At 44.9% G+C, this 27,682-nt stretch overlaps 1 protein-coding gene and 1 long non-coding RNA gene across 18 annotated transcripts in view; one reads left to right on the forward strand and one right to left on the reverse strand.

The window, feature by feature from the left end:
* ADCYAP1R1 (ADCYAP receptor type I) overlaps positions 1–25,457 on the reverse strand; it is a 178,836-nt gene extending 153,379 nt beyond the window's left edge. For 8 of the 17 annotated variants that reach the window (XM_065582653.1, XM_042859825.2, XM_065582652.1 and 5 more), the window contains exon 1: positions 24,945–25,226. The gene's annotated coding sequence lies outside the window, so the exon portion shown is untranslated. Of the gene's footprint in view, positions 1–24,372; positions 24,774–24,944 lie in introns of those variants that run through there. The other 9 variants (XM_005286324.5, XM_065582655.1, XM_008170768.4 and 6 more) reach the window with 4 other exon arrangements.
* Positions 24,673–27,682, forward strand: part of LOC103306280 (uncharacterized) — a 38,780-nt gene continuing 35,770 nt past the window's right edge. The window contains exon 1 of the long non-coding RNA XR_509104.4: positions 24,673–24,997. This is a non-coding gene — a long non-coding RNA (uncharacterized LOC103306280). The remainder of the gene's footprint in view (positions 24,998–27,682) is intronic.

The following is a 27,682-nucleotide window of genomic DNA, read 5'->3' on the forward strand; positions in this document are numbered from 1 at the left end:
GCTGACAGAAGGATTCTTCCATCCACCTAGCTACCGCCTCTCAGAGCAATGGATTAACCACACTGATGGAAAAATCACTTCCTTCGACACAGGAAGCATCTACACTATGGCGTTACACTAGCACAACTACAGCGCCAGAGCTCTGTCACTGGGGAGGCTGTAGCATAGAGATGGCCTTATTATTAGTTTTCCAGGAATAACTCCTTTCCCCCTCCTCCCTGCCCCTGCATCGTCTCCAAAACCAAATTTCTTTGACTGTCCACTGAACACATTTACTAGGGTAACTGCTGTCGACATGCCTGTTCTCGCAGGGTAGCGACGGTTCTCACACGACAGAGGAACAACCAGTCCTATTCCGTGCTTGAGAGACAGAGGGAAAAAAACCAAATGCGAAGCAAAACATTATTGATTGCCAGCACTAAGCGATCTATTTTAGCCCTCTCCAAAGGATGCAATTTATTAAGATGAGAAATATACAAGTCCCGAAGCTCTCATTTCCACTTGCTCCATTATTAATGGCTCTTGCAGCCTGCAGATGGTAGGCAGCTCAGGATAAGAGTGTCCCATCACCAGGGTAACGCTGGGGCTGGGGATCTGGGACTTCACCCATCTCCAAGGCGGAGGAGATCACCAATTCTCTGTGAATACTTAGCTGACAACACATATTCCAAAGGCTGACCTGTTTATATGTCAACACTGAAGGGCCTTTGAGGCATGTCTGATTGCAATTTCAAGTGCTAAAGGCCCGTCAAGAAATGCACACTAATGCATGTAAAGCCTGTGACAAGCTCTTTGCCTTCAGTCCCCCGGCTCGGCAGGGGGTCTGCTGAGCGGCTAACTCAGAATCCACAGTTGGCAAGGTACATTGCAGCAAGTCAGTCAGCAGCTTTTGATGGCCACCCGGCCAAGAAAAACACACTATGAGTCGCGGGTGCGTATTTACAGTCGTTCTTTTTCACTGAGCCTCAGTGTTCACCTCTGTCCCAAGCGTCTGTAGCCAGCTGGAGTAAACGAGGCATGAGACTTGTTTATATACCAGCTTGCGATGTGTCACTCAAGGGGGAAAATAATCCCTTTGTCTCAGTAGATAAGAATGAACATCTAGTGGCCCCAAGGGGAAATAGCATAATGCTGTTTCAGGCAAATGGAGTAAACTGCAAAAACAACAAGGAGTCCGGTGGCACCTTAAAGACTAACAGATTTATTTGGGCATAAGCTTTCGTGGGTAAAAACCTCACTTCTTCAGGTGCATAGAGTGAAAGTTACAGATGCAGGCCTTATAAGTAAACTGCGTGGTAGATATTTGATATGATAGTACACATACGTTGTACAACGAACGGCAGGATTCTGCCTTGCATATAGTTTGGATGTAATTAGATCTGTCCAAAGAATTAAGTATTTTAGCAAAGGTTGCCTGTTCAGGAAACAGCCACGAACCAAAAAGCCAGGTGATTAGAACGAAAAAGTTTTCTGAGAACACTTTGCATGCTCCCCCCCCCCCCACATTATTAAGATGAAGCTAGAATTTTGTGACACATTTTAGTTACCTTTCCCCCCCCCCCTGGAGTGGGTTGGTTGTGATTGATCACAAAATGATTGTTTCTGGATCCTTAATCAGCTGTGATCAGGGGGGTTGGTAGAAACAATTTTGGCTCATTTTCCTCTGAGGGAGCAAGCCAGTCAGAAAAGCAATAGAGTAGAACAATAAAATAACAATAAGCAATGATAGGAGATAAAGAATAACTGGCCATATATATGTAGACTACTGAATCCCCAACCCATCACCCTGTTATGCAACATTCTATCATCTAACTCAAACCATTCAGCCTTAATCATCCTTTTATTCCAATATACCGTTGAAACAACCCTGAATTTCTCCGAAATTGGAAAGCATTTTTTGTAACGGTTCTTCAAAACAAGCTAAGTTTCCAAGTACACACACACACACTCCTAGTCTTTCTGTGAATTTGTCCAGCTACAAAGCCATATACATAACACTAATGATGCTATCCACTTTTTTCCCCTTGGGATTCTACTCACTTTTGTCATGTCAATGCAACCACCTAGCAAAGTAAAGATCTGTCCCTGTGAAGCGCTTTTAGGTTGAGGGCACTCAGCTCTTCTCATGATTGAGTTCTGCATGTGATTTTGGTATTACTAGACCACATTGGTCTAATTTTCCACTGGCACACGTAGATACAACCCTTTTGAAGTCAAAGGAATTGAGCACCTCCTATGCCAGCAGTTGAATTTGGCCAGATGTCCTTTGCTGTCTTTCGAAGAACATTTGTTATATAATGATTGCATTGTACGGACAAGAATGAAATTCTTTGAATTTCTAAAGTGTCAGCAAAAATTTTATTGCTATTTAAAAAAAAAATTGCAGGGATATTTTTTGTCTGTTTTTCCATCTATTCTATAGAGTTGACCAACATTTTATTCAAAATTCAAAAATGGATGAGATTTTGTTCCATGAAAAAATAAGTGTTGCCATTTCCCCCCCGCAATCCACTCTACAAATTATAAGCCCAACATCCCATGTAAACTCAGGAACCCTCCAACAATTGCCACTCTCATTGATAACATTCGGTATTAGTCTAGCTGGTGACTAGTAGCCATGGTGAAAAGATTGGTATTGTTTACATTTACTGTAGCCTCTTGAGGAGACTTGCAAGAAAACCTCAATATGACACTACTTTTTTGTAAAAAATATTCCTCGTTGTAGCTGCTCATTGTTCAAGCCATCCACTGCTAGATTATCCTATCATGGATGGCAGGGGCATGATAATCCAGTCGTTAGTGGCTAGAACGCTCAATATTTATGAGGAGAACCGAGATTTCCAGGTAAGAGAACATGCAGTAAATCCTCTTGCTGTTTCAATTGTGAGTTACTCTAGATATTTTATCATGTGTATTGCCAGTTTATTCCATGCAGTTTTATTTTAGACTTTTCTACTTCTCATCCATACATAATCATACATTTTGCATCCCATATAGGGTTTCTGTGATTTAACCTGGTAAAGCTTTTAATTCTTAATCTTGTATTCAGCTCTGATACATTCACCCGGAAGGCTGAAGCGAAGAAAAAAATCACTTTCATTTTCTTAGACACTGAGGAGTGGTTTAAATGTAAACTACATGAACCGCATGGTCTGTAACCCTGGGTTTTATCATCCATTCATCTCAGGGTTTAATTGGCCTTCTCTAGACCAGCTTTCTGATGCAAGGATAAAGATTATTGGCCAGATTGGGAGCCACTTGCTCACACTGGTGAGCAGTTATTAACAAGAGTAATCCTACTTCAGTGAGTAACTGCTTACCAGCATAACAGAGTTCTGAAATCTGGTCCTTAAACTGTTGACCTGACATTTTTATATCAACAGAAGTGGTTCAAGAATGGGACTTTAGTTTATATATAAAAAAAACCCCAACACACACACACCCTAGTTGCCTTGTTAGCCAGGGATCAAAGACTCAAATGATGTGCAGGCTGCATTTTGAGGGGTACTCCCCAGTCCTCTCTTTGGACCACATCTGGCACTCTGACAAAGTCCCAGTGACTTCAGTGAGACAAATTATACAAGCTGAAGGGTTTGTTCAGCAAACCTTAGGATTTTTCCTTCACATAAGTTGTGAGTAAATATTCTCAGCATTGAATGGTTGAATAACATTCATTGACTTCAGTGGAAACTGAATTAGAACCTGACCTCTGGGAAAGTTACTTGTGTTTTTAACTTCTGAACATTAGGGCCAGCAGTGTCAGTTCTCAAGCCTGAGCAGCGCACAGAGATTAATCTGATCAGCATAAAGGCTGTTACTGACCGACACAGGGATGTACAATGCTCACAGGAAGCTCCCAGTTCCCACAGGCAGCAGAACGATGGCAACAGCCCAGTCACAGGACAGATATAGCAGAGAGAACTGGGAAGTAACCCATTGACCTATGGAAACCGGCAGTCTGAAATACATTCATTTTTGCCTGTGATGGGTTCACCCTGGGGTGCCACCTGGAACTGGGATACCACTGAGCCCTTTGACTCACCAGCCTGGGCTCCCTCTCACACTGTGCCGCCGTGACAAGCACTGGACCACTCCCAGTCCTACATTCCCACCAGCATTCACGCAGGCAAGGACACACCAAGCTGCAGTTGCATGCAAGCTTTGGCCAGCCACTGCATGAATCAATAATAGGGAGTCTGTAGTCAAAATTACTCCCAGATTCCCAGTGTAGGACCCCAGAGCTGTACTGTCCTGCCCCGGTCAAAACGCAGACCAGTATGAATTTATTACTCAGTTCACCTCTCCCTCAATGTGGAGAGGAATATGCACAATACACTTGTGTTAAACCAGACACTTCAGTCAAAGGCACACTAGTTTAGATTAAAACATAAAACACGTTTATTAACTATAAAAAGATAGATTTTAAGTGATTATAAGTGATCACACAGAGCAAAGCAGATTACCTAGTAAATAAAAAGCAACAGAGGGTCCTGTGGCACCTTTAAGACTAACAGAAGTATTGCATCTGAAGAAGTGAGGTTCTTACCCACGAAAGCTTATGCTCCCAATACTTCTGTTAGTCTTAAAGGTGCCACAGGACCCTCTGTTGCTTTTTACAGATTCAGACTAACATGGCTACCCCTCGGATACTAGTAAATAAACAAAACCACGAACTGAGCCTAAAATACAAGAAAGATTGGATATGAATTAGCAATTTCTCACCCTGGCTGATGATACAAACAGGCTGGCAGATTCTCCAGGCACAAGCTGCACTTGCTTTGCAGCTTGGGCTCCTCACCCCCATACCAAGTCCTTTTCTTTCAGAGCTTCTCTCAGGTGTTCAGTTGTGGGGGAGTGAAGAACAACAAACGATGTCACTTCCTGCCTTATATAGCTTTAGCATATGGCAGGAACCCTTTGCTCCAAAATCAGTTCCCAGCCCAGTTTGTGGAAAAATACAGGTACCCAAATGGCATCCAGTCATGTGGTCTGGTCACATGGCCTTACAGAGTCGTAGCAGCCATAACTTACAAGCTGTATGGAGCATTCTCAAGAAGGCTCACCAGGTGGGGGACAAGCTTCTACTAAGGCCTATTGTTTTTTTCTAATGGCCCATTACCCTGAATAGGCCCTTCCCAACCAGCTGTCTAGGCTGGAAGCCTTTTGCCTCATGAGTGTCACCCGGTGTAACTACATTTGAACTACAGATACATAGTCAATATTCATAACTTTAGATACAAAAGTGATACATGCATACAAATAGGATAATCATATTCAACAAATCGTAACTTTTCCAATGACACCTTACATGACCCATCTTATATAAAATGCATCATAATTATGCCATAATCATATCATAATAATATTACTGTGATGAATATGGGGTGTAGTGTCACATTGCCTTTTTGTTGTTGTTGTTCATTATAGAGGGAAAAAGAAGAGACAAGCAAGATCTGCTGTGAAGCTCATGCCAATTCTCAGCATCTCGCCATGGCCTCACCTCTTATATGTTCCTTCTGACAGGGCTTATATGTCCTTTTCATCCTTCTTAGCATCTCCTCCATTTGCCTGGTATTTGGGGATCTCATGTTCTCAAGGCTTCCTAACGTGCATCTTCCAAACAGCATAGTCACATGCTTGTTCGGGCCACAATCCTGTTTTTATTCAAATCAAGGCTAAAACTCTCACTTGACTTTAGTGGCAGCATGTTCAGGACCAACCCTTTAGTGGAAAGGAGACTGGACAAGTTATATGTTCTGATGGGTTTGTTCATCAAACCGCGGGATTTTTCTTCACCTAATTGGTAAGTAAATATTTTCATTTTTGAACAGTCAAATAGCATTCAGTGAATAATTTGTTCATACACACCCCACCCATCAGTCAGATAAATTATTTATTAATACAATTTCTCATTATTTCATGGCTGTAGCAGCACTCTTGGAAGACTTTAGCTCAGTGGTTTGAGCATTAGCCTATTAAATCCATGGTTGTGAGTTCAATCCTTGGGGGGGCCATTTAGGGATCTGGGGCAAAAATCTGTCTGGGGATTGGTCCTGCTTTGAGCAGGGGGTTGGACTAGATGACCTCCTGAGGTCCCTTCCAACCCTGATATTCTATGATAGAGCAGTGTTACTTTCTTCCACAACAGTGTTTCAATTATTTGTATTTCCATCTAATTTTGTTGTTCTCTGCATTATGGGCCTGATCCTGCCAGTTGCCAGGCACCTCCTCGAAGGTACTGGGCACTTTCAATTTCCATAGCAACCGATAGCTATGACTACGCTCTGAGCCAGGGGTGTGATGCCCCTTCTCATGTATATGTACTTGTGATAGCTCAAGGAGAGCTAGCACATGTATAAATAATAGTGATGCTCACAGGCACCGACCTTCCAAAGTGCTGGGGGGGTGCTTGACCCCCAGCTCTGCCTCAGACCCCGCCCCCACCCTACCTCTACCCCCAAGACCCCACCCCCGCCCCGCCTCTTCCCGCTCAGTTCTGCCCCCTCCCCCGAGCGCACTGCATCCTCGTTCCTCCCCTCTTCCCCCCAGAGCCTCCTGAACGCCGTGAAACAGCTGTTCGTGGTGGGCGGGAGTCACGGGGAGTAAGGGGGAGGCATTGATCAGCAGGGCCCATTGGCGGGTGGGAGGCGTTGGGAGGTGGGAGGGAGTTGATGGGGGGCTGCTGGTGGGTGCTCAGTACCCACCATTTTTCCCCTGTGGGTGCTCCAGCCCCAGAGCACCCACGGAGTCGGCACCGATGGTGAAGCTAGAGTCGCACAGGCAGTGACAGCCGAGGCAATACCCACTGTTCTCAGGTGGGTTGGGACTCGGGACAGCTCCGCCACGCCTCCGAAGGCACTGCCCATGCTATCAATTCTACACTGCTATTTATTCTCACACCAGCTCTCCTCAAGCTACTCTGAATAGGTCTGCTTGAGCAGGAGACGCACACCCCTAGCTCAGATGCAGCCTGTGAGACGGCACTTAGTACCTTTCCGGAGGCCCCAAAGCGCCGAAGTTTGCAGATTTGAGCCATGCGTGGGAAATGCTCGGAGCATTAAAGACGACAGCTTGTTTATGATTAAAATATATCTCCAAACTATAGAAAAGACGAGGATGATACATTTCCTTCTGAGAAATGCCTAAGTCATCCCTTTAGTTGCCTTCTGAATATGTCCTCCGAGCCGCTAAAGAGACATGAGGAATACAGTCTAAAATCTTCCATGTAATTATTGTCCCTAAGGAAATCATTGCCTAGGGATCCACTAGTTCAGTATACAGGCTCTCAGACATTCAGCCAACCTTCCCTTCACATACACTTCTCAGCCGTATATTGCCCACCTTGGGAGAATTCTTCTACTGTATCCACTGACGGCCTTATTCCGTGTTAGTGTTCGTAAGTCGCGTGCCTAAGAATCCCCTATCAGGGCACACTGGAGCTAAGCCCAGAGCCACAGCAAGGGGAAGTAATATACCCAATGAGCAGCTGCATTACACAGAGATAGAGAGGAAGTGTTGAAGCAGGTTATTTTGCCAGAGCAAAAGAGCAGCATGCACAAATCTTGGGAGATTAAGGAAGAAGGAAATCTGGGTACCTACACTATTGTATCCTATGTTTATATTGTCCATGGGGGTGCATGGATCAGCATTCACGTTGCACTCCCTGTCAATACCTGGCCAGAACTGGGGAAGCTAATGATCCAACCAGTCGACCAAATTCCGTGATGAATCCTGGTTACGTGCCACCTGAGGCGCATTGCGCATACACTAAGAAAAAGTAGTCATCCATGGTATTCTAGCCTGTAACTTTCTGACATAAGAGTATTTCACATTCATATGGCACCTTTCATCCCTAGACTTCGCCAACTATTCACCTCACGGCAATGCAGTCAGCTAGTACGCAGAGGGTGTCAATCAATCAGCACACATTTTGCTGCAGAGAAGCAGACTCAGAACGTTAGCCACAGACATCGGCGCTCAACTCTTATGGAAAGGAAGATGGACTCTTTAACATCCGACATACAGTAGACAGGACAGGGCTTTTTTTAAAAAAAATGTTTTACTAATTAGGCTCCATCGTACCTTTGAGGCAATGGCCCACATTTGGGGCCTGGTCCGAGGGTTATGGAGTACCCGAAGAAGAGCTCTGTGTAGCTTGGAAGCTTGCTTGCAGAAGTTTGCAGAAGCTGGTCCAATAAAAGATATTACCTCACCCACCTTGTCTCTCTCATATCCAGGGATCAACACAGCTACGATAACACTGCAGATGCAATCTGGCCCTATTGCACAGCCTGCAGAACACAATAATAAAATGGGTCTAAAACCAAAGCTAATCACTCCAAGTACCCAGCCAGATCACACTGTCAATTGCTAAAAACCGATAACCATCAGGCAGCCCATCTACGAATGCAACATCCATCTATCCAGTCAGCAATCATCTGCTCTTATACTGTGATCACCGCCACAGCACTGCAGCACCTTACAACAATTCCCCACTTGTACAAAGAACTGGAATAAAAGGGAGCTAGAGGAAGCAAAATAAACCAACAATCACCATCAATGAAGGCTTCACAAAAGTGGTCAGGAAAAAGCAATCAAATCATTTTAAACTCTAGGCATTCCAAACCTGGATGGTGTGACTCCCTATGTATGCATGCACACTGGTACATATGCAGGCATGTATGGATATCTCCCCCTCTCCCCCAAAAAACCTAGGTCAACCTAGGTCACTACAATCCAGTCATTCTCTGAACAGCAACTTGAAAAGGGATGGATGATAAATGATAATTGGGAATGAACAAGCTAATAAACCTACTTTGGAAGATGCCAACACCCTACCACTCCCAGATCTTCAAACTAAGAGCATAAAGAGAAATCTGGGTTGTCAAAAACTTCAGGGAAAGGCTATAAATTGAAACACAGGCAGTTAAGACATTAAAAAACAGACCTAGGAGGATGGATGGCTCAGGAGATTGATATATAGAACCCAATTTCCCTCTCTATGTAAATTAAATTTATGGAGATATCCTATCTCCTAGATCTGGAAGGGACCTTGAAAGGTCATCAAGTCCAGCCCCCTGCCTGCACTAGCAGGACCAAATACTAATTTTGCCCCAGATCCCTAAGTGGCCCCCTCAAGGATTAAACTCACAACCCTGGGTTTAGCAGGCCAATGCTCAAACCACTGAGGTATCTCTCCCCCCAGCTTGTAGCCAACTCAGATGGGAAGTGTCATGTGACCAGGAGGTGGGCGGTCAGGTCTAGTGGTCAGAGCAGGAGTCAGCGGCCAGTTGCCAGAGTCAAGGACTACAGCCCAAGTCAGGAGCCAGGAGTTGGAGCCCAGGGTTAGAACTGGAGTCAGAAGCCATATGCCAGAACTAAAGGTCAGAGGTCAGGAATTGGAGTCAAGGGTTAGAACTGTATTACATGCACTGAGGCAAGACAGGGGCCAAGGCAGGACCCACCAGAGCCACAGGTAAATGCTTTGAGCAGCCGCTGAACTGCTGCTGCTACCGGGCTTAGGAGCCAGTCTGCTGCCTCTACCAACCAATCAGGCAGTGCAGCCAATCAGCTACGCTCACCAGTTTGCCCACAGACTGGCTCTGTGGCTGGCCCAGCTCCCTGACAGGTAGTAAGAGGAAGCTGCCACCAGCGCCTCTTTCAAGGACTGTGAGCAAGAGTGAGTCAACTCAATCCATTCCTAGTGGCAAGGGAGAAGCCTCCGAAATGGCACTCCATCTCAACCGAGAAGCCAAGACCTGAAACGGGCTAGAAATTGAACTGCCCCTCCAAGGTCTGACAGTGGTCCTGCCTGGTGAGGCTGAAGTACGCTAGAAAGGCAGTGCGTGGGAAGCTTGTGCTGCTGTTGCTTCTGCTGTTCCAATGTATGTGGATAAACAGAGGGACATGATTTCCCCAGGGCGATGAATCTGGCACCTTTTCCAAGCACTAAATTCAAACATACAAAAAATACCCAGAGTGGAGGAAAAGACTCATGCCAGAGAGACCAGGAACAGAGAAGTCTAGATGGAAATGTCTAGGAAGAGTTCTAGAGTATAAGTGCATCACTAGAGGTCCCTCTTCCTAATGAAAACCCAAGACAGACATGCCAGTTTAGTAAAGGTAAATGTTTAATAGCAGTGGAAGTAATCATCTGATGAATGGATATATTAAGAATGCTCAGATTATGGTGATACTGAAGGCTGAAGTGAAATCCAAAGATGAAATCCTGATGCCATTGACGTCAATGGGAGTTCAGGCATTGATATTAGTGGGGACTGATTTAAGGCTTAGTATTTCACCCCAAGAATTGAAGACCAGAACCTACACCCATTGACATCAATGAGGAAAAATCCCATTAGCTTTATGGGAGGAGAATTGAACTGTTATTGTTGGTACTGGGGAAAATTACCTTCCATGGACATAAGGCTTGGCTAAGTAGTCATGAGAAGTTCACAGAAGAGCCTTCATAGATTCATAATTAGTAAGTTATATATATGGTAACCCATTTGGAAAGGAAATCCTTCCAGATTACAGCATCTAATGAAAATGATTATCTATTCTGCTGACTACACACTAGTCTAATTACCATCCCTTTCATGGGGGAGTTAAGCATGGTCACCAATTATTAAACAGATCCCACTAAAAGGAAAGAGTCTTCACATCAAGGGAGATGCTTTTTGCCTGGAAAGGCCAACATAATTCTTCCTCACTGCCTATCATAAAAAAAAACAACAGACAAGAACATTGCAAACATTAGCAAAGGACAAAGGTTTGCAAGGGACATGCTGCTTTACAAAGCACAGAAGAGCTCTGAGTTTGAGAGAGTGTTCAGCTGCTAAGCTTCATGTTCTCTTCATCGTGATGATGATAACAATGTCATGTTGATAGAAGTCCCCTTGGGGCGGGAGGGAGGAGGGGGAGGGAAGCCTTAAGTGTTTGGCTAATTGCTTTTATAAATTTAAATAAAAAAATCAAAATCTTTGCTTGTATTTAGTTAGCCTAAGATGTGCAACTCCTACTCTGGGTTTTAAAAATATGTATTTGATAAAGGTCTACTCGCTAGAGGAAGGACCGTGTTGTGGTCAGGGGCAGCTCTAGCTTTTTTGCCGCCCCAAGCACGCCAGGCAGGCTGCCTTCGGCAGCATGAATGTGGGAGGTCCGTCAGTCCCGCGGCTCCGGCGTACCCACCGCCAAATTGCCGCTGAATCCGCGGAACCAGCGGACCTCCCGCAGGCAAGCCGCCAAAGGCTGCCTGACTGCCGCCCTTGCAGGGACCGGCAGGGCGCCCCCTGCGGCTTGCCGTCCCAGGCACGCATTTGGAGCACTGGTGCCTGGAGCCGCCGCTGGTTGTGGTAAAGACTCTGGACTGCGTCTCAGGAGAGATGTGCTTAATTCTCAGCTCAGCTGCCAACTTCCTGACTCCCCGTGAGCAAGCCATTTAATCTCTCTGTGTCTCACTTCCCCCTCTGTAAAATGGGAATGATACTACTTCATTTTCCCCCTCTCACTGTCAGTCTTGTCCATTTAGATCAGAGGTCCCCAAACTGTGGGGTACACATCCCTGGGGGGGGGGGGTGTGGAGGAATGTTTGGGGGGCCAGGACTGGGGCCCAGGCCAGCCCCCATAGGCAGGGCTGGCTCTAGCTTTTTTGCCACCCCAAGCATGGCAGGAAGGCTGCCTTTGGCGGCATGCCTGCGGGAAGTCCGCCGGTCCCGCGGCTTCGACATACCCACCACCGAATTGCCGCCGAACCCGCGGGACCGGCGGACCTGCCGCTGGCATGCCGCCGAAGGCAGCCTGACTGCCACCCTTGCAGGGACCGGCAGGGCGCCCCCTGCGGCTTGCCGCCCCAGGCACGCATTTGGAGCACTGGTGCCTGGAGCCGCCGCTGCCCATAGGGGGCAGGAAGGGAGTGCCACTCAGTTCTGCTCCTGGCCCCGGACCCCGGCTACCGGCCTCAGCCCCTGGCTCCCAGCCCAGCCCCCACCCCAGCCGTGGCCCCAACCTCAGCCCCCTTACCCCTGTCCACGTCCCCCCCTCCCGGAGCTGCAACCCTGCTCCCGGCCCCGGGGGACAGAGGGGGCATTGGACAGGGGTAAGGGTGGGCATGAGGTAAAAAGTTTGGGGATCACTGAATTAGACTGTAGGCTCTCCGACTATCTCTTACTATGGGCATACAGTGCCTAACACATATCAATTGGAGCCTCTAGGTGCTACCGTAATTACAAATAATGAGGTATATGGGCAGGCAATTAAAAAGACTGCATAAAAAAAATCAAAGGACATTGATAGAATGCTTGCAGAGATGTACAGCAAGAACAAAAGAACAGCTCTAGCTGAAGCCACAGTATCTTAGCAAGGATGAGCTACAATCATTAGTGAAGTTCCTGGACAATCATTTCACCCTCACCCACATTAATGACTTAAAAGATGAAGAAAGGGTTGTGGAAACTTAATAAGCCTTTTGTAAATCTAGGGATGAAAATAGACGGCAGTCAAGCATGTAGCTGTTTATCTCAAGGTTGGCCAAAGCCATGGTGCTGGCAAAAAGTGCTGAATCACATTGAATGAAGAGAACACAAATTAAAAATGCTATAAAAAAATGTACGCAAACAAGAAACGGTGGAAGGTTATTTGGGGACACTGTTGAAAGTGGTGCAGAAAGCTTGGTGAATGAAATGAAAGGATGAGATATTAATACTTTGCTGGGGTCTGTTGGGGAGGGCTCTTCTAGGGAGCTTTCAGCAGCAACGCTGAAAATGATTTGCCATGCTCATTGATTACTGGCAAATCTGAAAATTGCACAAAGGCAGGTGAAATTTCAGAAAGGAAATATTTTTATGATTATATTTTCTCTTTCCTGCTGTGAGAAGAGAAAAGCCAGATATTTCTCCCTCAGGTCCAGCACTGAATACTGATATGTGAAAAGAATGAACCAGCAACAGAGAAGATATAGTGTGAGAAGAGTAATGTCTGTACACTGATACACACAGATGAGAGGGGCAGAACCATGCAACATCAGAAGACATTTCTAATACTAACAGAATTTTGATCAGTTCACACAATCCCATGTTTTGTCATCTGTTAATTCTATCATTTGCCTCAAACGTCTTGATCTTGGAGAAGAAGCGTTTGAGGTCAGGACGATATCACGGTTACAAATAGGGGACGTCAAGGGAGGACATAAAGGAGGTGAAGTTGGGAAGGAGGTCACTCTTCTTGCTCAGCAGCAGCTCGTCCGTCTTTCAGCCACCGACAGAAGTTGAAACGAAGCCCCAAATGCATCTGCTCGGAGGAGAGATGCATATCAATAAGTAGAGAAGAACTACACAATAGCAGGGAACATTAATACTAACACAGGGTTGGTCCTATATGAATCTTGCTGCTTCATCCTTCTCAGCTCCAGTGCAAGTGGTATCCTGCTCCTGGATTGCAAATTCTTAGACTCTAGTCTAAGTCCTCAGAACTATCTAATGATTTATGATGCCCAACTTGTAGCATGCTAAAGGGGCTTGATTTTTCAGAGTGGTTCTGAGCACTTTCCAAAATTGAAACCACTTCAAAAAGCATTGCATGTCCAAATTGAGATGTCACTAGAGAGGGTTGTTGTTGTTGTAAATATAGGCCTTATACATTCTTAACATGAAGAGTAATGCACCACTTCAAGAAGAGATATACCTATCTCCTAGAACTGGAAGGGACCCCCAAAAAGTCATTGAGTCTAGCCCCCTGTCTTCACTAGCAGGACCAAGTACTGATTTTTGCCTCAAATTCCTAAGTGGCCCCCTACAAGGATTGAACTCACAACCTGGGGTTCAGGAGGCCAATGCTCAAACCACTGAGTAATCCCTTTCTAATTATAGGAGGATGCCCCACTAGTTAAGGTGCTAGCTACATATAGCTTCAAGACCCTATTCTGCCCCAGGTGTCCTGAGTGACCTTGGCTAAGTCGCTTTGTCTCTGTTTGTGTCAGTTCCCTATTGGTAATATGAGGATAATAGCACTGCCCTACCTCACCGGGGTGCTGAGAGAATAAATACATTACAGATTGCAAGGTGCTTAGATACTACAGTAATGAGGGGCATATAGGTACCTAGGATAGACAGATGTGTCTTGACATTCTGTGAATCTATTCAGTTTAAAGCAGAAAACCCAAACACGGGATCAGTTTATATTGCAAAGCAAAGTTGTTGGAGAAAAAGGTGCCAAGGTATATTAACATTCGTATATTAGGATCACCTGAAAAATCTGGAATTAGATTTTTCTGTTATAAAAAAAAGTGCCCATGTTGTGTATGGAATATAGACAAGATTTAACTGAGCACATCAGTGGATCAAATGGACTGTATCTGAAAGCATTCGTGCTTAGATAGCAAAGCAATAGATGCCTTAGAAATAGCGAGATAGCTCAAAAGATCTCCCTTTTTGCCTCTGAACAAAATAGCCATGTATTATAAAATGGATTGACTTGAAGTTTTATGGCTAAGCCACCACCTTGCTATATTCTTATACTATTTATCCATATGTGGGTAAGTAATAGATATTGATCAGGTGGAATCTCCCAGTGGTGATGTACAGTTCAGACTACGTGCTTGATTTGGTTCCATGCACAGTCAGACGAGCCATTATGTTACAGAATGAACCATTCCGAAGAGAAGAGTCATGGATGATTTCCGAGCTCATTCCTCAAATGCAGAGCAACCCTCACTTAAACACAGACATTCACAAGTACAAGGTCTAGTCTATTTTACAAGTTTTATTAAAGTTACAATTAAAATTGTGATTACCCAAGCATACAGAAATTCTATACAGACCTATGCACAAGTTACAAATGTAGTTATCCTATCAGAGGGGTAGCCGTGTTAGTCTGGATCTGTAAAAAGCAACAAAGAGTCCTGTGGCACCTTAAAGACTAACAGATGTATTGGAGCATAAGCTTTCGTGGGTGAATGCCCACTTCGTCATGTAGTTATACTCACATCCTTAACCATAATGTTAGGGTCTGATGGGTCTCTCATGGCTTGATCATCAGTAGAGGGATGGTTCCTGCTGGAGTCTCCCATAGGGAGCTCAATTTTCCTAATCTGAGCTTCCCCTTTTTATAATGTGATTCTGTCTAAACCTACATTATGCACATATCCATAAAAGCAACCCTCTTTTCTCTTATTGGTCTGTGTTCCCTGGAACCTTAAGGGACCCCAATTTTCTATAAACTGTGTAAATTCCCTTTATTCTCATTAGCATTGACGCACAATCTCTATCCTGTAGTGAAGACACATGGAGACAGATGCGCCTTTATGGTATTTTTATGATCTAATATTAATCTTCTGGGTAATTTTTTGTAATCTTACCAGTTGGTACCTCTTTTCCCATAATCTTAGGGCATCGGGTTATTTTCTGGTCACTTATGTCATCATTTCTTGTCTCCAAGACAAGTCTTGCAGGCTTCAGCCTAGAACCTGTGTTTCAGCTTGTCTTAATTATGTCTAATACTTGGTTCCTCTAAATACTGATCAGTCTTATACTTTTATAATCCTACAAATTAACATACAATGAATATGAATGACATAATAACTAAAATAATTGGCTACAACTTGAAAACAAAAGGTAGCATGCAACAAACATGGGGGAAGGAATAGAATGAGAGGAAGGACAGTCTTATGGGCAATGCATGGAACTGGGCCTTAAAAGATCCAGGTTCATTTTAGCACTGCTACAGACTCCGTGTATGACCCGAGGCAAGTTGCGTACACGCTCTGAGCCTCAGTTCCTCACACATAAAATGGGGATCATAATTATTCCTTTTTCTGCCTGTTTTTCTGCCCTGTCTCTTTAGAACATAATGTCTCTGGGGCAGAGGCTGTTCTTCTTATGTGTATGTACAGTGCCTAGCACAATAGTGCCCTGATCCGATTGGGGGCTGCTAGGTGCTACTGTAATCGAAACGATGATAGTGCTTTTGTTTTGCTAAATCTGCCCCCTTTTGGAGCTCTACCATTTTTCACAATGACGGCATTGATGGAAGAAAAATGGTATATGTATGGCACACGCGCTGACTTTTGGTTTTTGCCAGTGGGTGCTCTTCTCGGCCACTTTCCCCCCCACCCCCATGAGCTGCAGGCGAGGCCTCATGGGCAAGAGGCCAAGCGGGGGTGGAGCCTCGAGGCACAGCACGGGTAAGGCCTTGGGGGGAAGAGGCTGAGTGGAGGCGGGGCCTCAATGCGGGGCCTTGGGGGAGGGAAGAGGCCAAGAGGGGATAGGGCCTCAGAATGGAGCGGGATGGAGCAGGGGTCAGGACCACGGTCTGGGCGCCAAGGCCTACAAAAGCCTGAGCATCCCCTATTATTGTTTGGTCAGTGCTTGAGCCCCGGAACACCTATGGAATGGGCACCTATGATATATGGCCTTCTATGCAGAAGAAGGCAACAGGGTAGAAGAGCACAAGGAGAGTGGACAAGGATGAAGCTGGGGAAGAGTGTGGGGAGCAAGACCAGGAGTAAGAGAGGACAAGCAGTTATAGGTGAGGCAGTTATCCAGGGCCAGTGGTACAAAGCAGCATCTTCTGCATAGCCAATGACGACCTTCCATCCTGCTCTCTCCTCTGCAATTATTCAGTGCTGTTCTCGCCAATGACTTTTCCTCCAGCTGCTGGCCCAGGGTATAAACTCATCTCCACTAACTAGCTCATTCATTACCATAAAATACTCCCCAAATGCCAAACTTAATGCGACTCAAGTAAATGAATTCAAACTATGGAAGTCCAGGCTTCTTTGACAACTGTGGCACATTCATTAGTCATTAGGAGCTTAAGCATCTGTGATATTTCTGATACGCTCTCTTCTCCTCTCCATCTTAAACTAACCACAAAACTGGTAAGATTCCCAGGCTCTGATTCTCCCCACACAGGAAATTAGTAATTTCTATTTACTTTAACCCAGACCTTTACATAATGTGCTACTTCTAGCTACTTTATAAACTTCTTCTCTACGCCAAGGCAGAGAGAGGTCAGTTTACTAGTGTGCAAGAGAAAAAACACAGCAACTACAGCGGCTAGATCTTCATCTGGTTCATGCCGCAGAAGCTGTAAACATTTAACACAATATGTCCTGTAAGTAGTCTCTTAATTTTGGTTTAGTGTTCCTAAATTGAAAACTTCATCTAAAAATAAAAACAGTTAAGGTTGCTAAGTGACAACCGTTGTTATTTATCACATCATTTGCAAAACCCACATGTTTAAAGAAAGCAAACTAGCTGTTAAGGACATTGCAAGTCTTACACTGCCCAAATAAAAACAATCATCATTCTTATCTAGTATAACGAAAAGCATTTTTCCATCACAACCCAAGAACTTCAACTCTGCCATATAGATTGCTGAGGAAGGTCTATGTATTTTTATTATTGTGATTTCAGTAAATATTTTTTCCAAGGGATAATATTAAATGGGAAGCATTATTAGTTAAATATGATTACCAACTGACAGTAACATTGTTTTCGTCCAGTACGTTATATGCTGGATGTATTTTATGAGAATGTGTATGACTACTGATTTATGCTGAGGAGATTAACCCTGTATGCATGGGTTTGCACTAGAAGCTGTTCAATGCGTATGCGCTGAAAAATATGAAAATGGGGGTTGTGTTATGGTCCAACCCATACTAAAAAAAAAAACTATTTGACAGTAAATAAGGTATTTCCATTATTGTCACCTCCCAACCTTATCTTTTTTTATTACATTAAGTTTTTTTGGTTTGGGAATTTCACAGGTTTTGTTAATCATTTGTTTTTATTTTGTGTTGGAAAAGTTCTGAAATGTTAAATAAATGCAGTTAAGTCTCCAGATAATTTTAAAAAGCCAACAATGGCTCCTGTGAAGCCCTGCCTCATTCTGTGCACACCTAACAAGACCTACATGTTCCCTAGGCCATCAAGATATCCCTGCATTCATAACACAGCCTACCTTCACTCCAAAGGCTGATGAAAAAGTGAGGAGAAGTCATTGCAAATTAAATATCAAACTCAAGACTAGAATTTAGGTTACCTGGTTCTGTAAGCTGTGTCTAAAACCAGTAGAAATGCTACCTTCCAGCCAAGTCACTGAACATCACTGTGCCTTGGGTACCCCACCAGAAAAAAAATATTTGGCTAGCAATCATACTTTATACTCACATTGTGCTGTTCCATCTTCAGATCTCAAAGCACTTTACAAAGATGGGTAATTAGATTCAAAGCTTTTTGAGCCAGGGACTGTCTTTTTGTTCTGTGTTTGTACAGCACTTACCCCATGACCATGGCTCCTGTGTGCTATAGTAATATAAATAATAATCATTCTACATTTGGGTTAAAAGAGCAGATACCTGAACCAATTTTTATGAGCTTCACTATGGACTGATATATACTTGCCCCACATTTAACAAGCTTTGGAGCTAATCCTGAAGCATTTGCATATGAACTGTATGCCAGAAAAGTAGAACAGAATACTACAAAAGCAATGGCACAGTTACCACCAGCTACTGGTGGGAGAGAACATTAGATTTCTAACACAAAGTAGATGACAACCTGGCAAAGGAATCGGACGGACCATCCACACCAAATCCAGGTGTTGTAACCACTCTGGAGAGTCAGTTCTACAAGATGACACATAAACAAAAACACAGGAGGACAAGGAACCCCTTTGTGGAAGACATGCAGGAATGTGCTTCCACACTGACAGAAGTAACACATGCCCACCCAGTCACAAACTAACACACACCAATTCCAGCTGGCAAATCCACCGCAGTGGCTGGACACATTTCAAGGACAGGAAGTGGTCACCTGATCAGAAAGCCATTGAGGGTCCATGACCGATGTCCAGCGCTATCAACCCTAAACTCCCAACACTTAAAAACTAATGCAACCAATAATAAAAATGCCTAAGTATAGAGGTGTAACATGACGGTCAAGAGAGATGGCATCAACCCTCGTGTAAAACAAGGGATTTATTCTGCTTTTTATTGGCTAATCTGAGGAGCAGGATGGGGAAAAGGCAGAGCTCTCCCTACCGCCCCACCGCGCTGGCTTACACAACTCAGCTAGCCTAAGGATGGCTTGTGATTTGCTGCTGGTATAGGCCACCAGCATGTTACTACCCCACTCTGGGGCAAAGAGGAAGCAATGGAATGTGGTCCAGAGAGGTGTTGCCAAGGCGCAATGCCTCCGCTGCGGCTCCCGTACTGAAATCAGGACCCCACTGAAGTCAACGGGACCAAGATTTCACCTCTGGACTGTGGCAACTTAAGCACCTCCCCTCGTTCAGGGCTGTGCCTAATGACACAATCTAGCTCAGACTGAATGAACTGGGGCCCTACTGTGGCACCTTTACTCAGACTGAGTAGTACCTTCTTCCCCTCGATATCAACAAGACAGCTTGCAGAGTCACGTACTGCTCTGGGAGAGGAGGCGTGGCAGAACTGGGCCCTGTATCAGAGAATTGAAAAATAAAAATCCATTCCATGTTTTATTTTTCAATCACTTGACAGTATGTATATAAAACAGGAGGACTTTTCTCACTATCCATCATTCCCATTCAACATTTACCGGAGACTATAAATAACAGTCAGTAAATTATAATGATCAATTAATTTCCAGGGACTGAGCACCTTTCATCCAAAGATCTCAAAGTGGTACCAAAATGCTACTGTGATTGTCATTTCATAATGATTAGAGCACTGGATTGGACCTCAAGAGACATCAGTTCTAGTCCCTGCTCTGTCATTGGCCAGCTGGGTGACCTTGGGTAAGTTACTTCACCTCCCCTGGCTTTAGTTTCCCCATCTGTAAAATGGGGATAATACTATTGACCTCCTTTTTAAAGTCCTTACAGACCCATTGCTCAAAAGCCCCATATAAGAGTCAGGTATTATTAACAACGGACAGATAAATCTTAAATATCTGTGTCAGAAATAGCCCTGTGCAATGGGAAACTTTTAAACCTTAATATTTCCAAAGTGATTAATTTAAATACATACCAAAAAATAATTAAGCAATGTCATTTTTGTCGGAAGGAAAAAGTTACATGAACAATCTAGATTTGTTAGGATTTTTTAAAACAAACATTTATAAAATCACCTGTTTTAAATAGATGTTTTCACACTTTCTAACATGATTTTTTTTAAATGCACCCTAAAGTAATATAATGTCAAACATTTTTTTAAAATGTATTTTGTAAAGTAACATCATGTCTGAATAGTTTCAGCCGAGATTCATAATATATGCCCTAAAAAAAAGAATTATAATGGAAAAATTGTCACACACTTACTTACCCACGGTGGTGCAAACGGTATCACTGAAATGAAGTGGTAATATGGTTGTCACATTGATTTGCAAAGCAATAATCTGGCTTCTGAGTGGAGAAACTAAGATTCTAAAGGCTGAGTAGCTCACCATGATAAGGCAACTGTATTAGAATAACTCAGATGGATAGTACCATTATCACAGACTCAGAGCAGCAAAACGCTGGAAGGGTACTATTCGCTCCATCCCTGTAGCCGTTCATGATTGTTTCCCACATTATATTCTCCAGCACATTATCCATTCTAGTTTCAGCTGTCTTGGACAAAGGGCTTCCACATCATCCTTTGGGAGATGGGACAATCCAATTCCTGCTTGTGAGATATACATTGGAATTATTAAAAACATATGGTGCAGATTCCGATCGCCTTGTCTCTCCATGTAGCCTCACCCACATACATGTTTGAGGTATTACAGCACATGAAAAAGGGCTTGGGAATCTGGCCCCTAGTAACTTTAAAAATGTTTCTTGAGGGTTTAAATTTTGTCATTATGTAAATGTCCAAGCAAGGACAGCTAGAAGATTTCATAAAGCGAGATAGCATAATTTATTAGAGCTAATCAGAAAATGACCAAATAAAAATCAAACAAGAAAACAGAAAAAGGTGAAAAATCTGCCAAAAATGTATGAATTTCTTACCCCCCTCATTTTTCCAATCCGCTCTAACAATTGGCATCCAAAGGGACACAGAGCTTTGCAGACAGTCACAGCAGATGAGTGAATGCCCATGTTTAGTATATGTTGTGTACAGCTACCAAACACACTCAGGTTCAAAGGATTCCTTTGAAGTGCTGCATGTTAAAGTAAGAGGGAATTGTAAAGCTTTCTCAAGGGATGCTGAGCTTCATTAAATATCAGAATAAAGGTCAGGGGGAATTAAGGAACCCAGAGTCATAAGTTTAGTCAGTGGTGTGGCAACTGTCCTTGCCTATATGCAGGGTTGCTGGAACCATTTTTGCAGTGGGGGTGCTGAAGGTGGAAACCAGGTATTTGGGTTATTATTACGACTTCAAGCTACAGGGTGCGGCAGCACCCCCAACACCCCTAGTTCCAGCACCTACGCCTGTATTTTGCCACAAAGGATGACTTTAAAAGTGGGGTAAGGACAAGGAGAAACAGACCCACACTTGTGTGACGTCACTGACTTCAGTGGCGTCGTTGCTCCAGATTTGCACTGGGGTAAAAGGTCACTCCGTTCCTAGTGAGATGTCAATGGGCATTGGATCAGGCCCTAACTGAGAGGAGAATCACACCCTTCATGCCTAAAATGGTAATACAGGATATTCAGATTTAAACATCAAAGGGGCACAGGCAGTAAAAACAAGAGGGCATAAGCCATTGGGAGAATACTCCTTGCTGACTTTAAGGTCAGACTGATATGCTAATGGAAATGACTTGTCACATATGAACTCCAGGGGCCATATCTTCAGCTGGGATAAATCCAAGTAAGTGAAATCCAAGGAGCTACACCAATTTACACCAGCTGAGGATCTACCCCACTGAATGCACTTCGGCTTAAATCAGTAGTAACTGTAAACTCTGACCTGTTCTAGGAAGACTTCCACCTAGACTGTAGATCAGATAAGAATTACAGTACATTACCTGCCTTGGATTTGCTTTGACTTTTCTCTGTTCCTTAACTTTAAGAACCGGGTTTTATTAAAAGATAATTTTGGAGTTAGACTTACTTTGTGCTAAGTGCTCAGAGGGAATTTAAAAAACAACCCAATCCTCTGTATTCAGATGGGGCAGTATCAGGTCTCTTGCTGGAACAAATGGTCAAAGGCAGAGGCACAGGAAAACCATCCCCAAAACACTGCCCCCAGAATGCTGGCTGCCCTGAGCTGGGATGAGAAAAGCCTGAATACAAAGAGACCAGTCAGGAACCAGGGCTTGAAAGTGGCTAGTAGAGTATTCCACAATCTAAGAGATATTGCTATTTGGAAGGTTCCCCTTCACTTTTCATGTAAATGTTCCTAATTTTAATGTCCCCCCAACCCTTCCAATTATTCATCCTGGTAGCATCTTAAACAATTCCTCTCCTGTCTTGGTGTTTACACCCTCCAGATATGTGCACTTCTAGATGGCTACGTGCGGCTGTAAATCTGTAGTGCAAACGGCAGATATTAAATGCATGAGGAAAAAGGTACACTCTAAGTGTTGTGTTGTCAAGGAATGATGGAACATCAGAGCCTGATTAGCCACTGTGTATTCGGTTATTTACAGAGCAGCCCTATTCAAAGAGAAATCAACTGGCCCAGCAGGCTTTCCTTCTGCTTAGCCAGGAGAACCAACCAGTCGAATCAGTTCAAGCAGCAATCCTGCTCACTGCAACACATTTAAAGCATGCACGCGTTCACATTAATAAACAGAACAAAAAGCCTTCCATGCCATGTCCTCACAAGTGATTGCCAGATTAATTCTATTTGACCTTCAGTTTCAATACATCAACAATTGCTGCCCTCAGCCAAACATAGACAAAAAACTGAACGGTAGCTAAGATACGGACAGAAAAATTTCAGACCATATCTTCTAATTATGCCCCTAATTCAAGAAGGATGTTAGTCAGTTGGAGAGGGTTCAGAGAAGAGCCATGAGAATGATTATATGATTAGGAAAAAAAATGCCTTATAATGATTGAGTTCTTCTGAGTCTATCTATTTAGCTTAACAAAGAGAAATTTAAAAGGTGACTTGATTATAGTCTGTAAGAACCTCCGTGGGGAACAAATATTTAATAACAGGCTCTTCAGACTAGCTCAGAAAATAATAACACAGTCCAATGGCTGGAAGTTGATGCTAGACAAACTCAATCTGAAATAAGTTATACGTTTTTAATGGCGAGAGTAATTAAGCATTGAAACAATTTACCAAGCGTCATGGTGGATTCTCCATCACTGATCATTTTTAAATCAAGATGGGCTGTTTTTCTAAAAGATCTGCTCTAGGAATAATTTTGGGGAAGTTCTACAGTCTGTGCTGTACAAGTAGTCCGTATCACAATGGCCCCTTATGGCCTTGTAATCTACAAATCATTACAGCAAATGACGTTCTTCAGTTCTTCATCAGAATGTAACTGTTTTGTTATGTCCATCCACTGGGAAACTTCTTTGAAGCACAGAGCTTCCGGGAGTGAATTTTTGCATTATATGAACACAGAAGCCTGTCAAAAGTAGTCTCTCTGTGTATTTATAGTTATATCAGGTTAAGGAGTTCACCCTCCCGGTCCAGCTGACAGTAATAATATACAGCGAGCATCTATTTACTTTTTAAAAAATTATGTTCCCATCAATTGTTTCCCCAATTTTAGCCAGCCTATGAGGTATAGGAATGCAGAAGGGAGACTGAGGCGTATCTAAACAGAGTAACACAAAAAAAATCCATGTATGTGTACTTTGTCAGATTTAAAATAACCCGCTTCAATCAATTTATAGATGGGTACAACTGCACGACATATGCCTTGTATAAGCAATCACAAAGGATATTAAAATATTATAAAGGTATTTACAGTTTGACTGTGCTTGGCTTGATTTTTGTCTGGTGGTTGTATCTGCAATGATGCCCCCACATGTTTTGCAAGTGAAGGGACAGATTCTGTTCTCACCCCAGCTTAAACCAGAGGAAATCCACTGTCTTCAGAGGAGTTCCTCCACATGTCCACACCCTAGTAAGATGCGCATCAGGCCACAAATATCAACATGTAACTAAAAAAGAAATCTACCCACCTCTCCTAATACTATAGCTATATCTCCACGCATTAACTAGTCTCTGCTATTGATGTAAACCATAAGATCCCAGTACAACCACAGCCCCAAACACTGCACATGGCAGGTACACAGCACAGCACAGCAGTAAGATGAGAAGTCCTGTTTGTTAGCTCTGACTTTAATGTGGTTTGCATAGAGATGGAAACATTGGAACAAGCTGTTCAAATACGGATAAGAGAAAGCCCCCCCCCTCCCCCGCACACACACACACACACTATAGTACAAGAATAGAGATTTTAGCTACTACTTCATAGTAAAACCAGAGAAGTCTCGCTAACCCTTTTGGCGCATTGGTAGAAGGGCGACTCAGAGTTGCTGCGGCAGGTGAATGAAGATGCAGAACTGTGCAAGGGAGTGCTAAGCCAGGAAAATACCAATCGCAGCCCTGGATCTGTTAGCAATCAGGTTTTATTTACCAGCCATATTGCATTAAAACCAGACGTGATCCACATACCAACAACACGTTAGCCTGTTCCCAGTTGTTTGTTTTTAAAGAAAAGAAAAAAAAACCCACACCACCACCCCACAGCTGCATGCCGTGGTTGCTGGCGGCAGAAAGACGCTTGTGTGTGATTCCCATCCAGGAACTGGGAAAGCGAGCAAATCAGTGTCACTCCTGCAACACAACACAATTCATACGACTGCTTCCTTTCCCGCATCCCTGTGGTCCTTTACGGACTACAATAAAGGGACCGACTTGGTCAAGTCAGGGTTCAACTTAAAGCATGGCACGGTTAGCTCTCAGCTGGCAGCCGGTCTCCAGCTAAGCAGAGAGCCCCAGCAAGCGAGGGGAGAAAAGGCTGCAAGCCAAGTACAATACGCGCTGGAAGGAAGAGGGACCAGAGCTTACCATTGCAGCAAGGATCCGTCCCAATATTGGAGATGCATTCTTCACCTTCCCAGGTGAGCAAGGCAAAGGGGGTGGGAGCTGAGGGGTGGGGGGCTGAAGACAACTGCAGTCGCGATCTGCTTGAATCAAGGAGGTGGTGAGCAAGCCAAGCGATGCAATGGACCAAAGGGAGCTAAGCTGCCCCTTCACACACGGTCTGATGTCTCCAACAGGAATTAAAAATCCCTCCCTAGTCTTCCCTTCGCCGCCTCGCGTCTCCAGGCTGCCCCTGCACAAGGCATTGGCGCGGTCTGTGCCGTGAAGGAATTTCCCATTGCTACATCGCCGGGGGCGGGCAGGAGGGGGCTGCAAACTTTTTTATTTTATTTTATTTTTTTAATCCAGTAATGAATTTGCGCTGGGAGGGGCGGGGGAAAGGGGAGGGCGCGGGGGCTGGATCAGAGGCACAGCCCACGAGCCCCAGCCAGCCTGCGCTCCCCTGGGTGTGAGTCTCATGCCCAGACAATGCGCTGCAAAGAGGAGAGCCGGTCCTGCGGAGAAATGCAAACACCCCCCCCCCCCCCCCCCACCACCACCCCCCCCCAGCTCCAGACAAGTGCCTGGAAAGGGGGCAGGGCACTGAACCAATCCCCGCCCCTTGGCTAGCCTCATTAATATGGAAGGAGGAGGGGGGCGAATGAGAAAGAAGGGTGGGAGAGGTTTATCCAAAGCAGGTTCCTTAAATCAAACTCTTCTCTCTCTCCCCCCCCCCCACGCCCCCTCTCCGCTGCCCCACGGATTCTGCAAGCGAGCGACAAGGCGCTAGTGTCCGCGGATGCAGCCTGGCATCGCTGCAGGGCGTGGGACCAGGATGGGAGTGAAGAGGCTGCGGAGTTTAGAAGGAAATGTGTGTGTGTGTGTGTGTGTGTGTGTGTGTGTGTGTGTGTGTGTGTGTGTGTGTGTCGGGGGGGGCGCTATGCATTGCACAGCGCCCTGCAGAGGGTTTCATTGCAGGGGGGGGGGGCAGCGACTGGCCAAGGCGCTTCCAGGCAGGGTGCCGGGCTCAGGGAGGGGATGCAGCATCCTCTGATTCTTTCAGCCACCCTGGGCGGGAGGGGAACACAGCAGCCGCCAGACCGGACTTGTGGCTACACAGCTGCTCTGGTGCAGGGAAGCACACGCCGCTGGAGAGAGGGTGGGACTGGGCAAAGGATGGAAGTAGCCGCCGGTGCCCAGAGAGGGGATGCCCAGCTAGACACTTTGCCCCCATCCCTAGCTGAAGGCAGATGGAACCCGCCACTCACAGGAGGCGACCCATCTCAGCCACATGGGCTCAGGGGAGAAAGCCTGGCCTAGAGCCAGAGAATCACCCCTTGCAAGAGTGAGAAGCAGCTGGCCTGCAGCCCGAGGGGAGGTCCACTCCCAGCTCTGAAGCTGATAGGGACCCCCACAACAACCCCCCAACTGCCTCCCCCATCCCCCAGCCAGGCTGGCTCCAGTAAAGAATCAGATCCCGGTTCAGCAGAACCAGAGATTCACCCATCAGGAACTGGGAAAAGCCAAAGGATGCCCAGGGACAAATGCCTAGATGGGCCCATCTAGGCTCAATAGAGGAAAGATTTCTGGGGCATGATCAGCAGCTTCTTGGCCCCTGCAGGAGCCAGGGGCACCCACAGCATTAACACAAGTGGGGTGGTGAGATCCAGATGGGGTGTCTTTTCCACTGCCCCAGATCTTCACAGCGCCTTGGACAGCAGTGCTGTCATCTGAATTCCATGGTTTGAGCCGAGGCTGTTTGCCCCATCCCCATCTCCCCTTCACTGTCAGCCTCACTCCCACTGCCCAATATGCCCCCTCCCCCACCCTATGCATCTCAACAACCCCCCTCCTGCCACCCCGCTCACTTTGCCCCTCCTGAAAAATATAAAAGCCAAACCCGTAACAAAACCTGTAACTCACCAAGTGTGACAAACATCCCCATGCTCATTTACTTGTATGTTATAGCCCATCAGAAGAAAGCTTCAGGACTGGAGTTACATCCATTTTACTCCAGTGTAATGGAGCAGAACATCAGGCCTGTATTCACAAGCTTTACCAGTTCCTCCCACCCCACCCACTCAGAAAAAGGACTAGGTAATCAGACGGGCCTTGCTATTTTAGTGAGTCCTGAAGGCCAACAGACTCATGCCCTGTTGGATCCAGGGAAGAGAAAATTCCAGAGCAGTGACTTTCACTGAGAATGTCTGGCCTCTGGAAATACAAATCTAGATAGCGTCACCTTAGGCTTTCTAGAGACTCTCAGCTGAAAGTAGTTTTAGAGCTTTCTTAACATAATAGACTACAGGCAAGTCTTGTAATTCAAAGGTTTTGTCCTCAGAGAAGACAGTTTTCTTAACAAAACAGGCACAGATCATGCAAATAATTACACATGTCATGTGCTTAAGTTTATGCACATGGGACTACCTGCGTGTGGACCTACTCACATACATAAATTAAGCCCATGCAAAAACTGTCATTTTGGCATACACTGGGGATTGAACTGGGGCTTCCAGGGCTAAAAGCATGAATTCCTTCAGCTAAAGAGCCAGGCTCTGGATATGTGGGCTGTAGGAATATCTCATCATAGATGTATCAGACACAGAAGGGCACACTGACCAGTGGGTTATAGAGGTGTTTATAAACTTTAGATTGTAGGTATTTTGGTGGAAGGACCTTGCCTTTTACTTCCTTTAAATGCTTAGAACCCACCTAGTGCAACA

Source organism: Chrysemys picta, chromosome 2, assembly GCF_011386835.1.
Source record: "Chrysemys picta bellii isolate R12L10 chromosome 2, ASM1138683v2, whole genome shotgun sequence".
NCBI lineage: Eukaryota > Metazoa > Chordata > Testudines > Emydidae > Chrysemys > Chrysemys picta.